We start from the raw sequence: 15,813 nt of genomic DNA on the forward strand, positions 1-15,813 counted from the left end.
TACTGTCATGAAACTCATTTTACTCAGCTGAGTATAGAAAAGTGGTAAAAAATGCCTATTGAAAACATTCCTTGTAATCTTAATGAAGTAAGGGAAGATAATAAAGCCTGCATCCTTATCAGAATAACACAATTAAGCAAATTTGGCTTGCCACATTACATTATTTTGCATTTTGAATTGTTTTTAAAGAAGCTCCTCTCCTAACTAAGGTGAGTATGAGCTGATAAGTAAATGGTCATTTCATATGTATAGCATGAGAATAACAATGCAAGGAGTACTGGAAAGTTTAGATGCTTCACTTTTTTGCCAGAAAATTACTGCATATCTTTGACAACCTAGTGGCCTAGGACAGATGTATTTTTCACAGCTGGCCAAAACATCTACTATAAATTGTCAGTTCTTTAGAAGGTCATGTTGCCTTCAGTAAACATGAAGTATGCTGCTTAAAGGCCTTTATCTATTTTTCACTGTGTTGGAGCTGAAGTGTCTCCTTTCTTGTAAACAGTTTAGTAGTTAGGTTCACTTTTTAATGATAGACATAAATACACCTCTCCTGATTTTCATTTATAGGAATTACGTAGGGAGACTCCCTGAAAGTTAGTTAAATAAGACTAGCATAAATCTGGAACATAAGCATCTCCCTGCATAAATTTACAAGCATTGATTCCAAAAGGTTAACAATATGGCAGATGGATATCAGAATGTGTGAGCTCAGAAAAGCCAAGAATTCAAGGTTTGGTTCCAAAAGCAGTTAAAAGTCTGAGCATTTCCCCAGTCCTCTTAAGCAGGCTTCCTTGACTGATGTAAACCACCTGCTGCTTCAGTTCAAGCCAAAAATAATCCAAGAACAACACTTATGTGTCTTTTGCTTCTGCTCATCATTTCATTGAGAATCTGAAAGCATGGAAGTACAGGCAAAAATGCACAAGTATGAGCTACCCCATTTAAACAAATAAATATCAGTATCTGGAAGAAGTCTTGGGTTCAATTCTGGGTTAATATCAAATGTCTGCAGTCCTCATTTTATGCTGAGATTCTTCCACTTGGAGAAAAAAATTTTGCAGTACCAGGAAAAATGTATTTTCTATCCTCCCTGCACAAAAGCTGTTCCTGCATCCTTATGCATCTGATTTCACACTGTGCAACTTTTCTTCCTGTGGATGCCCTCCTTTCATATGGACAGCCTGAAGCAAATGCAGAGAAGTGGAAAAACCTTAAACTAAGGAAAAATATATAGGTTTTTCTCATCTTTCTGTGCTTTTTGTGTATTATATTGCTGTGGCTTTATTTACTCATCAGGAAGAGCAAGGATGATCTCCCATGACCTTGGGTAAGTAACTACAGAAAATATGTGCACACAGCATAAAGTAGAGCTATGCAGATGCCATGCTAGGTCTGAATAAATGGAAACGAATGGTGTAACTACACTCTGAGCCTCCATTTATCTTGGTCCCTGGTGGAACATGAAGCTGAACAAGACTAGCAATTCAGGCCCCATGTAGAGGGGAAGTCCCTTTGGGAAAAAGAGCTAACCCTTCCCAGGCAGATTCACCTCCTGCTCAGAATAGGTTTGCCAATACGTGTAAGGTTTTCTACTTTAAGACAAACATCTTACTCCTCCTCCTCCTCAGCGTGGTGCTGTGTCTCCCTCTGATGGCATCTGGGCCACACTTCCAGGCTGATGAACACGCTACAGTCTTGCATAACAGAGGATGTTTTTTTAGCTCAGTTAATGGATACATTTAGATCAGACGTGCTAGGTTTAAAACCTTACTATTCCATCAAAATGTGATTTGCTTTCTAGTCCTCTAATGAATCAAGTCATAGGCACAAATTTTAAGAAGGAACCAGTTCTCAGCCACAACTGAATTGAACTCATATTTGCAACACTGCAAGGATAGAGGCACGAAGGGACATTTAGCAATCAGTACTTCTTAGAAAAGCTGTAAGGACTTTAGACATTTCACAGTGAACCCCATCAGGCTACTCTGAATATTCAGTTTGTCTCAAGGCTGTAAAACAGATAGAAGAACCTAAAATTTCCATGAGTCCTTCAGGATTTGCCAGTAGGCTTGAGGTTTGAAAGACTTCCTAGTTACCTATATCTTGCTATTGGCACCCCTGAGGACCCCAAGGAAGCTTTTCAGCCACGACGTGCTGCTTTACTGTCTTTCACACACTGTATCCTACTGAATTACTTGGCTTTGAATCTCCATTTCAACACAAATGATTGCAAAAGATTTGGGCCACACTTACAATTACAGAAACCCTCTAACAATAATGTCAAGATCAGTACTTAATTTAAAATGCAAGTATTTACACTCATTCTCTTTGCTCAGCCCAGTCTGGCTGAGCAAAATGAACTATGTGCATTCTCTGGTGACTAGAACTCTTCACCATAAAATGTCAGACCTTAGAAGAAGTGTCAGCTTAAGGTCCACTTGAATATTTTTCCATTATTAATGCTTTGAAGCGGGACATAATGGAAAATTCCCACTAGTAACTCAGTTTGGCTATGCTGAAAACCAAAGGTATGCTGAGGACCAGATTCCTTTCCTCCATTTACATAAACCACAACTACCTGTTTATATAAGGTTAAAAATACAGTCTTCTTGTATTGCAGCACAGCACTTTAGCAAAATGTCTCAAGGCATTAAAAACAATAAAATGATAATAATCCTCCTGTAATGAAAACACTTGGTGATCTAGGTTCTGGGGATATGGATGAAGTAAACATTTCTTGTTACAGGTCTCATCATCTGTATGTGTCAGAAAAATAAATTAAAAAGAAAACCTATAGTAAAAACACGTAATTAAAATCAGCAGCACTGCCATTGATTTCAGTAGTCACTCTGGGTTTTAATATTTTAGGGTGTACAACTGAGCTTCAGAAAGAACAGCAACATCTTATACCTACTGCCGCTAGGTCTGAACCCTTTCCATAATATTGGAATCCATTTTACTTCTCAGAAAAAAAAAACCAACTGAAAAATAATGTTATAACACAGAAGTGTGATATTAGTAAAAGGAGATTAGAATGCTTGAAATGTCTCTGCAGGAGCCAAGACTAGTGCCCTTTGATTCTGCTGGGGGCACTGATACAGAAATTCCCAGGAAATTGTCTAATCAGAAGTAAATGCTTTTTCTGCAGAGCATACTTTTTGTTTTGCTAAGCCATGTGTTCGTGGAAGGGTGACTGCCTGGTGCTAATGATTAAAGTGTGGGGGGCGGGGGGGGCGGGGGGGTGTTCAACCTCTTCATTTGTGCATCCATACAAATTTTCTAGAGAAGGCAGAGACTCCTTTAGAAAGATCACATATGGAGGTTGCTGCAAGCAAGTGTGGATCTACTTTTCTTTATCACCTTCATGATCATCTTATTGAAAAGCACTCAGCTGAGGATATATTTTTATATTTTGCACGTAACACAAGCTTATTTTGCCTATACTATGAGGGAAAGGAACTCCCTTGACCTACACACGGACCTGGCTGGCAGCTGTGTGACCACAGTGACCGCTGAGCCCAGCGCCAGCTAGCCACCCCCAGTGGATATTTGTGGCTCTGGGACATGCCTAGTGCTGTGCTCAGGCGTGGGGTCCTGGCTGATGCAAAGCACGGGCAGATCAAGCCCTCGTAATTGCATCCCTTCCCTTTATCACACCCTTCACTATCTGGCTTCCAGTTTGGCTTCAGCTCATACTGCTTTCCCCTGCCTGTCAGCTGAGTCCTGTATTAGATGCTCACAGCAGCCTGACCCCCACTATGTTCCTGGCACTTGGCACTGGTCTCTACACAACACTGGAGGCATCTTCAGATAGAATTTGTTTCAACAGACGTAAGATTTATCACTTGGCTTGAGATGTCCCTTATCAAGACTGCAGGTTCTTAATGGGGGAAACTTTTCTTGGCAAGGGTTGGCCCCATGGGTCCTCATCTAAGATGCTGGATTTTAGTGCTCTAGGGATAGTAACCAAGACTTGGATTCCCCCCCGGCTGGGCCACCGTTTTGGATGCTTCTCCAAATATCTGAAACTTAGTTAAGTATGGCAGTATTTGTGCTGCACAGTTTGGGTTACTTTGGATAACAGTCCATCTATATTTTCCCCTCCATAAATTAAGTAATATTCACTTTATCTCATGTAAGACAGGCACTGGCAGGGTTAACTTGTAAATGACTTTTTGTGCACCAATATTTAGGAATTCAGGACATAGAAATGATGACAGACAGATGTAATGAACCTGTCCTGGCAGGGCAATAATAAAATTAATTTAGATCTTCTAGGCATTTGCTCTGAAAAAAAAAACCCAACAGAAGTCTTGTGTAGGATATGGCTGAGGATTTGGGGGTTGTTGTTGTTGTTGTTTGGGGTGAGGTTGCATATTAGCGTTAGCTGGGCTACCAATCCCTTTCTGGTTAACATACTGCACTGAGGTGAGAGAAGACCGAAATACACATAGCAATGAAACGGAACACTACAAGAAGCTGAGCACCTTGGCAATTGGGATCAGCCAGTTTAGTTTGCTCAGACTAAAGGAAAAGTTCTCAAAGTGTCGCCACAGATAGCTTGTGGGTCAAAATACTGCTAAGAAGATGACACTGGTCTGGACCGAATGAAAAACGGGATTCTTCAGGTCAAATTCTAGCAAACGCTTTTAGACAGGGAGACATAGGAAATTAGGCTGCCAGACTTGAGCTCAGCTTCTGTGCTTATATGCCTTATCTTCTAATTTCTAGTGGGAATGCTTTAAGCCAACACCTGAGGAGAACACAAGTCCCCACTGGAGACCACAGGAGTTCACCATTCCCCCAGTGCACCAACAAATATAAATTCATCCTGGTGCTTTCCCTGCTCTCTTTCTCATACACACATACAAAAACACATTTTAAGTAACGCACATAATTACCTCAGCTTTTGGAAATAAACGGTATGATAACACGGGGTGGAAATGGCTTCTGATGAAGGCTGTCTTCAGCAGCACAGCTGGTAAGAGCAAAGAATTGCTCTGTGCACAGGGGCCATTAAGCCACAGCAAGGTGTCCAGATGAGTGGCACTGGGCAGACTTACACATTTAAAAAGAGAAATATGTGCAGGCTGGCTTCAAGGGAAAAGAAAAGAAAGCATGCCCTGGAAATATAATGTGAAAACTTTCTATTGGTCCTTCAGGCTGCATAGCCCAGGAGACCACGGTTGCTATAGTGTAAGACGGTACTGCGGCTTTCACAGGTAACAATTTAGATGAGCTCCAACCTGGATATGAACGCTTGAGTTACTGCGTATTGTCACAGCGTCAGTGCCTTAACCAGTCCTCCCACTCATGCTTTATAGATTGTACAAGGACAGGATTGCATTGGTCTGTTTCAAACCCCTGAACAGTTAATCTAACTGAGGTTTTTAAGGTTTTAGCAGGTCCTTATAATAGCTGCCGTGGTAGTGTGCAGTTAACCTTTATTGCCGTAAGGGCCCTATTACGAATGAGTTATATTCATCCCCTTTAAGGAAGGAAGGATTATGCTTCCAGATGTGTTGATACACTTGACATACGCCCTGTGATTGCAGGGACTCTCAGGCACCAAAAGAGTGCTGTTTTCACAAAGCTGTAATTTTTGTTTATACAATATATACACATGCTTGTAATGGTAATTTGTGCATGGCACTCAGAAACTGAGTGATGAAACTACACAGAGGGAAAGAGATTGAGTGAGGCAGTAAGGCTGCACTGTACATAGCACTGCATACTGAAAACCCATCCTCAAGCGCAGCCTATGCAAAACCGGTTTCCTTTTGCTTCTTCCAATTAGAACATCCATAAGCATTTTCAGTTGTTGCTATCATCACATCAGTTTGAACACATAAAATAGCTTGATTTGTAAGTATATGCAATTATGTTTGTGAATGAAAGCATCAAATTTGGTTTGTTTAGACTAGTAGATGCACATTGTGTCTTGCTGTTCACCATTGAGAAAGCAGCAAGGCAATTGCATGACTGTTGATGTTGCAGTTGTTACTGCTAATAATTACTCATCCAGAAATCCATACCGAAGCCAAGGGATTTTCTATTCTGGTTTTTTTTTTTTTTTCAAAAAACGCTTTCCCATCCTCTGCTTTGTGAGCAGAGGAAATGCAATGGCTACATCTATATTGTAGGCTGTCTGGGAGTGACCTTAACCCCAGAGTCCTGACAGCTCATTTCCATATTTCTTATAAAAACAGGAAACATGAACAGAGTCTAAGGAGATCTACCTGAAAGACTATTTTTACTTTTCCACTTTACATCTCATCTCCCAGACCTAATACTATTATTTCACCACATTACTTGGGAGGATATTCACATGTCAATGCAAAAATCTGTGGTTGTAGCATAGAGCAAAACCCCACTACCTTACTGTGCCTAAGATGACATGGATAACAAGCCCAGACTATTGTATGAAAAGACAAGATGGTTCAAAATTAATACAAGTCTCATAAACATAAAGTCTCTGACTTGTGAAGAATAGCTACTCATGCAATATGAGAATCAGCTTAAGAGAGAAAGTACCATCCAGCTTAGGTGCCAATTCAACAAGAGAAATCCAAAGCTATTTAATAATTGAAATCATCTTCTGAAATCAATGTAAAAAGCCCTTCTGGTTCATTTTATTTCTAAGTAGCTCAAACCTGGGGATTACAGCAGTTCTGTCATCTTCCAGTCATACACAGGCATGTCTCGGGGGTATGTACCTCTGCCTGCCAACAGCTGCCTCACTCAGAGGAATGTAATGCTGGATCTCATTCCAGGAGGAGTCTGGAGTACTTTGAAGAGTCCAAGAAATGTTCAGACAAAAATTCAAACAAAGGTTAATGATTCTGCAACAAATCAGTGGGAAGGTCATAGGCATTTGACCATTTTATGACTGATTAATGAATTACTTATAATGATGGCAAATGGTCTAAGGAATCTCTCTGCTGATTACAAGACAGCTGCAAATGATATAGAAAAGTATTAGAGAACATGAGCTCACAAATGCTATTTTTGTTTCTCCGTTACCCCAGCTCCACTTGGGATCACAACGCTGAGTCATATCCTTTGCTTTATTTTAAACCTTGTGACATTTGTGTGTTTTTCCTTGTAGCCCAATGTATGGAGGACAAGACCTGTATAAATAAAAGAGTGAGCAGTCAGATTCTTAACAGGCTGTTAAACACAGAAACCCTGTTTGCTCAAGAAGTCCCTAAGATGGTGGGGCTGTGACCTTACTCTATGTTCACCCTTTCCCACTCCTGCCCCAGGTACCTGAAAGTGCCTACTGATGTAGATATTCAGCTAAAGAGACTTTTGGTCTGACCAAACTCTAGATGCTGGTGGGAGCTTTTGTTTGCTCAGTTTCTCTGAAAAAGCATATCTAAGTACAGCTGAACAAATTTTGGATGCTGATTTTAAATGCTGACTTCTAAGGATGTGCCCATTCTGCTCTGTAACACCACTGTTGTCCCTCCCTGAACTCTTCCACATGTCCTGATTCTTCCACGGTGCCTTCCACCAAGAGCAGGTTAAGCTGTATGCTGATAAAAACCTTTTTGTTCTAAAGCAACACACAGTGCATACCTATATTCTCCATATTTGGCTCTAGCTGTTCCTTTTTTACCTCTTAGTCTTTAAGTCCTAGGACAAAGATCAACTGTCCTACATACTTGCAGTGTGTGTAGCTGAACAGATGAGCTACACATTAGTGACCTAATCCTGACTGAGCACCCTGGAAAAAACAGTAACATAAGTGTAAAATATAAACATTAATAATTTTTATGAATTTCAGTCCCATCATCTCTCGCTCTTCAGCAAGCCTATTAATCTTAAAATGAATGTAAGTAATTTGCTGAATAGGAATGGATTTAAAGCATACATCCTAATGCATTGCTGAGTAACGACCATCACAGGTATTCCAGAATAGAGCAAAGAAACCCCTGCCCCAGTTTGCCTGCTGAACAAAAGAAAAAGAAGAAAAATCATATTGGAAGTTCCTCAGAAATTTAGGTTAATTTAAAGTATAACCCTTGAAGTTTTAGCTTGAATATACTACAAATATATTTTTCACTTTAGTGCAAAATAGTTTGTTTTGTTGTCAAGTGAATTTCTCTTTCTAATGATTTTCATTTAGACTTTTTTTTAAATAAAAGATGACATTCAAAGTAAAAAGGAAAAAAATCATTTAGAAAGTCACAAAATGAAGTGTCTTTCATTTCTATACTTCCTTTTTAATCACTAAATTTGACCCAAATTAACAAAGCATTTTGGTCTCCCTAAAATCTATCTACGAGTATTTTGGTAAATTTACTATACAACAAAGCTTTGTAAGTGTTCTTTTTTTGATTCGCTGTATTTGTTCTTCTTGAACATTATTGCAACACATGCTCATAAGGCAGCTAGAGTGTCATATGAATGTGTTACTTCTGTGGGAGCTGCCATCACGAACATTGCTTGGGACTGAAACAAGTACATTGCAGCAAAAATGCAATGTGACTGCAGTGATCATTCACCAAAAAGGCACTAGCTGGTGAGAAATATGCTGCTGAAACATCTGCACACCAACCATTGATTTGATCATTTCAAACAATGAGAAAAGCCTGCCTGTAAACACACACTAAAAAGAGTGCCTAATCCATCAAATAAATTGTTTGCTGCACATGGTCCCCACAGCTCTACCTATAGGTGTGCAAATAAAAATAGATGACCATGTAAGCATGACATGGAGACCTATTGGGTTATCTTGCCTACCAGTTTATCTCCAGTCAGGGAGCCCCAGAATCCACAAGTGAGCCAGAAGTGCTTATAGACATCTGATTGCTTCTGGAGAGGTTTAACTTATCTATTCTGCAGGAGTTTTTCTTATCCTGAGTGGTCTAGTGTTTACAGCCTCAGGATCTGCAGCATGAAATGATAGAGCCAGGAAAAGCAAAAAAGAAAATTTTAAGGATATTTAGGAAACTAAACAAAAAAAGCAAGCACTGGAAATGACAGCATAGCACTTGGTGACACTGAACCATCAAACAGTACCACCCAGTACTAACCTTAAGAGACAGGGAGCTAGAGAATCCAAGCCAGAGAACCACTTCATGAAGCCATTACATGTCATGCTCCAGATTGCCTGCTAGCACAAACCCGTGCAGGTGACAACAGAATATAAACCCAGCAATAAACTTTACAAGGTCTTTTGTGCTAATCCCCTTGCAATTTGGTGCACATCCTGAAGTCAAATAGAAGGTGGTCCAAGAAGCAGAAAGAGAAAGGAATATGGTGGAAGGGTTTAAAAGCTGACGTTCTGTGCAGTTACCACCTATGCATCATCATGGTTGGTACTGAATTCAGCATCTCAAGGCCCCGCCATGCTAGTTGTGCAAAAACCAGCCAGGAGTCACCAAGAAAATGGCTACAAGCATCAAAAATTTTAGATCCAGGCGCGCTATGCCTAAGAAGTAAAGCCCAAGGCCCTCACTATAGTCAATGAAGAGCAATAGGCATGGTCACGGCATGCTCCAGCCTACCTAAGGTCTGGTTCTTAGCATGTTGTAGGTTCCCTTGTTTCTCTGTACGTATTCCACCAGAGCAGCTAGGTTCCCAGCTGGGGCATGCCACAAGGAAAAAGGCTGCAGGTGGTTTGGAACAGACTAAATAATCTGGGGGATGAGCCTCACTGGCTCCAAAGCACAAGGCACTCGCTGCCTCACTGATGTGGGAAGGGGCTCCAGACAGCCCGGCCACGTCTGACCGGATGGGAAAGGCTTGTGGGGAGCCAGGCGGTGTAACACACCTGCCAGTGAAACAAGCATGCAGGCTGGGGACACTGGTCAAGCCAGGACCTGGTCCTCAGTGCCAAACCGCCACCATGAACAAGGGCTTCTATTTCCATCTACACCCAGCATAATGCAGGCACCTCTTCCCACCCGCTGTGACCATGCCACAATTATACAGGACAGAAGATTAGATTACTTTAATGCTCTCGCCACACAGCTACACCTACAAAATATTCAGCCTGAAGCCAGCACAGCATGCTGCAGCCTGACAGGCTGCACACTGGGAGCAATTTAGACCTTGCTCCATGCATTTCTCTGACCTCTGCTAAGCTCCCATGTGGAATTCAAGGTGATGGTTTTAACCTACAAAGCCATCGCCTCTTTGAGACATTTTTAGCTTAGAAATCCTTGCCTCTCCCTCCTTCAGATGCTGATGCTGTCTCTCAGGGGAGCTGTACCCACGTGGTGTGTCAGACCCCTGTTTTTGTTATCATTCTGTGCAAGCCATCAATTTTCCTCTTTCTCTACAGCTGCACCGAGCAGCACTGGATCTATTCACAGGTACACCCCTTACTTAGCCTGTGACTTGTAACTGATTGTTAAGGTGCCTGAGGCACAGAACAAGTACCTACAAGTACATTCTAAAAAGACCAAAAAAATGAATAAAAGAACAGTTGTCTGCTGTGTTTGCAGTTAATTACACACAAGCTTACTTTCCCCCTCCCCAGCGCCCACTTGAGGATGGAGCTCACACGTCAGGCTCCAGGCATTTGTGCACTGTGGCACTGAGGAGGTGCGGCAACACGTGTTCACCACTTGACTGTAATCCCTTCATCTACCACTCATCATGCTCAAAAATTTAACATTAAGCATTTAATGAGGCAGAGAGACATTGACACTCCTTCAACCACCTTCTTAAATATCCCCCAGCACGCTCTTTCTGTTCATCTGCTTTCCGTATGATTTTCTTTCACTTACCAGGTTAGATTCCGCCTCAGCACTTGCTCAGAGGTCTCCTACGGGCCACACCACTCCCTTTTTGTTGCTGGAGAGTTTTCTAGTGCCTCTGCCCCCAGCCTGCTCTTAACCTCTCCCAGTGTAAGCAAAACGACAGACATGGAGTTGAAGGTTACAGAGAGAAACCCACAAAGCCAAATTGCTTGGACGCACCTTCATCTGCGGTGCTGTGCTATGACCAGACTACTTCAGCGTTACATTAACCGATGCCTTTTGAAAGAACTAGGAGTGGATTTAGGCTGGCAGTTTAAATACTAAACTGATAAGTGCTTTAGAAATGAGTTATAGAGAAAATGCTCTCTCGCATAGCTGTTGCGAAGCCCAGCTCTCTGGTTATTTTGGGTTCATAAGAATGACAGGTCGATAGCTCCCTTTCCGTGCATTCGGCAGTGCGGGCAGAGCTCGAAAATGCCTTGCCTGTACATTAGGATACAGTGCACTGACTTTCCCATAGTCCTTAATAGAGCAATCAGTAGCCTGGAGACCTCCAACCAGCTGGTTATGCAGCTGTCTAATAGCTGTCATTTCTTCCTGCTAGAGGAGAAAGGGAGCCAAGGAAGATGGAGTGAGAGCGATTTAAAAGGAAAACTTTGAATATGTTGCCTTTAACTTCCCTCAGCCTGGCAATTGGACTCCTAAATTAGTGCAAGATAATGCAAAAAGCCATAAAGTGATTGGGTGAAATCAGTAAAATGGCATCAGAAATCTATCCACTGCCCATCTATTCTATACCTCTTATTACAGTCATCAACTATATTACGGTATTTTCAATCCTTCGTGAAGTCAGTTCTCAAAAAATAGGTGAGTATCAGTAAAAGAAACAAATAGAAAGATCTGCTGTCTTCTCAAAGGTCCCCAAAAAGCTACACAGAGTAGACAGGAAGATTACATTAGAGTGGAGAGTGCATTGGAGTGAAGAGAGGAGCATTTTATCACCACTTCAGGTTTGGAAGGGTGGGATTACATATAAGGATACGTGAGGGTGCCACGGTTTGGTGTGTGGCTGAAATACAAAACATTTAATGGCAACTGCATTCATTTTTGAAGGCTGAAATTGCAAGCACATTTGGGGTCCAATAGTGCATTTTGCCCAAAGTGAAAATAAAGCAATTGGAAATGTATTTGGTTAAACTGAGGGGCAGATTCAGAAAGTGAATGAAAAGGAGGGAGGACACTACAGCGTGGCTGCTGCACCACTGTACTTGAATGGGGTCCAGGACTTCTCTAATGATGTTCAAACCAAGGATTTTAACCAAAGATTCCTACTCACAGGAGCTTGTTATAACCACTGAACTGAACAATAGTTGAAGACACTCCTATCTTGCTCTTGTCTTTTGAAGAAGATGTAGCAGTTCTTTAAATATTCACTGGCACAGAGACCAGAAACCTTATAAATAAGTCTAACCTCCTGGCTAAAGTCAGTTTTTCACTTTGAGTCTGTGAATATTTAAGGCAGATACAAAGTGGTTCAACTTTGAGCTTCAAAAGGACAGCTCAATTCAGAGTACACAATAGCTAGCAGTTGGGCGACTCTCCTGAGGGACAGAAGACTTACTTGAAATCCATTCATCCTCGGAGAAGGAGAGAGAGGTGTGAACAACTCTTACAACCCCAACAGCCTACCCAATTATCTTGTAAAAGGACAAGACAACAGTTTTGTGAATGACACTTAAATCCACAAAATGCTTATTTGTCCAAAATTGTATGGTGAAGTCTACCTGTATTTGTTAATAATTTTAAATAGACTTAAACACTCTTTTAATAAAAAATAGAGCCTAGGCACGTGTGTGTTTGTGTGTATGCACCCACACGTGGCTGTCCACCTCCAATTACACTGAAATCCTCAGATCCAGATTAGATCAGATACAGATTGCATTCAAAAGTGGAAAAGCCAATTCACATATAATTAAATGTCGGGATAATATCTGCTCCCAGCAGATTTCAGACCACAAGGTAAGAACCAGATACTTGAAAACTCTAGCAGTAAGTACAGGGGAAAAAAAAAAATGTGTAGAGGAAAGAGAAAGAAAGTCCCATTGACTTCTTTCAAAATCAGTTGATTTCAGGAAACATCTTGCAAACCCACTGCTTGTGAAAATTCAGCAGACTGAAATCCAGCCCAAAACCTTCATCTACTGCAGTTTCAGACTCCATCTCAAGCAGAAACATCAGTCACAGCTGAACTCTGTAAATCCTCTTCCACATAAGAGACCAGGGCATGCAGGCAGCTTGCTAGGTCTTCATATGAAGACAGCTCATTTGCCAGTTATTTGACAAGTGGAATCAAAGGTCAGAGAGAAAGTACGGAGTGTAGAGAGATGACAAATAGCCGTGTTTCTTTTTGAAAAGTTAAAATGACTTTGTGCAGTATATTAATTCATTTTGTGACAAAGTGAGATGCACTGAATTAACTTATCTATGGTGAAGCCCACACATAAAATACCACGAGTCTGGCATTTTCCTCATCCTCCCAGACCTCTGAAGTAACTTGTTTTAACAGCCATCAGTCCCTCTACTTCAACGTAAATAGCACTGAACAAACCTATTGTAAAGCTGCTCAGAACCAAACAGGCTCCCCAAAGGTCTGTGCTCAAAACCAGAACAGAACATAAATTGAGGGAGATGAAAAAGAGACTTATCACCTGCACCAGGAAGCTACAGGGAAGACCTCTTTTTTGGTGATTCTGGGGTCTTCAGGGGTGCCAGGAGGAACAAGGGTGTCTGCAGAAGTGGTACAGGAGTAAGAGAAGGGAACTGGCTGAGCTGCAGCCACCTTTGCTTACACTCTTCTCAGGACTCTGCAAATAGAAATACTTTCAGGACTCGAACACATAGGAGTTAATGTTACTTGGAGCCTCAGAAAGCAGAGTTTTAACTACTTGGCAATATTTCAGCCCTGAACAGTCAGGCATCATGAGTCAGGATACATAAAAGCAACAAGGTTTAAAATATTTTTTAAAATAGGCTTTTGTCCTGATTTTTTCCCCTACCCTTGGGACATACAAGCCTGGATTGTATTTTCCCGTTTTCCCCTACAAATGTGAACTATAAGCAGTCATGTATGGAATTACTTATTGTTAATTGAGGACTGATATTCATGCAGCACTCCACCTCCACTCCCTGCCCCCCACCCCCACCCAGCACTATATCATCAAATATCATTACTTTAAAATTGACTTTTAATTTTCCAGGATACCATTCACCTTTCCTCAACATCAAGCCAGTAACATTTGTTCTCCTCTGTGTGTTTGTCCCAGACTTTCCCAGCTGCCTTTCCCACATACAATTGACTTCCTATTGCCTCCATTACTTCAAACACTAAATCATGACACTGGGGTTAGAAGTGTGACTATTAATAGAAAATAAAAGTATCCCATAACAACCAGCACTTCTCGGACTATTATTTTTCTTGCTGAGCAAGAGGTTTGTAGGATTCTTTTTTCTGCTGGTATAAATACAAAACACAACCACTGAGAAGGAATAATAATGAAACGCTGGTCCCTGGGCGCCTGCAAACCTTTCTTAAATTAGATCACCAAGGTCCAAATTCTCCTTCAGAGCAGATTAACATAGCTTCTCTGAATCTGCTGGTGCTACACGCATTTGCACCAGCTTTGAATCCAGCTGTCTAACAATGTAGACAGGATGGCCAGGCAAAGAATCATGTATGGGACATCTGAGTGCCAAGCTGATGATGGGGAGTATAAATTGTCCAAATCCTCCGTTGTTCACATTTTCTTCCCTACTGCCAGTAGTTGTAACACCTGATTTTTGGCTGGAGATGAAAGGAAGGTTCCTTTGCCACTCCTGTTTTAATTCCTTGTTGTGGTTTTATTTATTCCCTACCTACTCCTGTTGCAGGAACTTGCTGCTCCTTTCAGGACGCATGGCATGGAAAGAAGCCCATGAAATCTGATGCAAGACGACCTTGGGAGGAACAGGACTGGAGAAAAACAACCAATGCAGAATGATCAGTATACGCCTGGGTATTGAATATTTGATGAGGCTGCCTGTTCAAAAGAAGAATCAGCTTTGCTTATTTCAGTCCATGAAAGTACTTTAATGGGTAGAGAATAATTTGTGCTGAGATCCTTGCTCTGTGATAATGTACTACTGGGAAGAGACCTTCAGTTTCTCTCTCTTCTTGCCCACCCCCTCACGCAGCTATACCTGTATAATGGCTACCGTTCCTACTACAGTACTTCTGGGTGACTTCATTATATGGATTTTTTGGACGAGATAACCATTTAAAAGATGTAAAAAAATGCAAGGGGTGACTGCAGTATTTCTCTCTGTCAAAAACAGAAACATTCACTATTTGATTTCTTCTTGAAAGTAAGACAGTGACCATCATTAAGCCTATGACTCTTGGCTTCTCCATAATCTCTGGTCTTCCTATAACTGCCAGGATGTAAAAATACCCCTTGTATATTCATTAGCAAGATCTAGTGGGTAATGCATGGTATCTATTTGCATCTGACAGGTGGAACGTTACAGGGGGAACAGCAGGTAAAAGTATAACAAAGCAGATTTTCCTCTCTATATTACATACAAGTTTCAGGTTTTGTTGTAAATATTATGGAAGATACTTCAGGGCTACTGGGGAAATTTCAAGTGTAATGTTCTCATGGCTTTTCTGCAAGTGTTATGCCTAATTAACCTTTTTTGTTTTATTTTTCCGTTGGAAATATTTGTGCATGCTCATTATCTCAGTGAATCTCAGTATTGTAAAAGGAAACTCCAGTTACTTTACCTTCTTGACTGCTGGTGTTCCTGGAAATTTCTGTTTGAAGGAAACCCTAATATCCCCTTAGAAATGTTGTGATATGATCCAAAGATGAAGAAAGAATGCATCCTGAAAAAAGATAGAAAGCTGAGCTCTCAGTGGTTTACAGTCATATCCTAAACCTTGTCAGTGACAAATTTCACTTACTTTTTCCTCCCAGTAGCTCAGAGCCAATCCACGTATGAAAGAAGGAACTGAAAGCTACCCGACTTATGTATCATCAGCAGAATTATTACCTGAGAT

This window comes from Falco cherrug, chromosome 13 (assembly GCF_023634085.1).
Source record: "Falco cherrug isolate bFalChe1 chromosome 13, bFalChe1.pri, whole genome shotgun sequence".
Lineage (NCBI taxonomy): Eukaryota > Metazoa > Chordata > Aves > Falconiformes > Falconidae > Falco > Falco cherrug.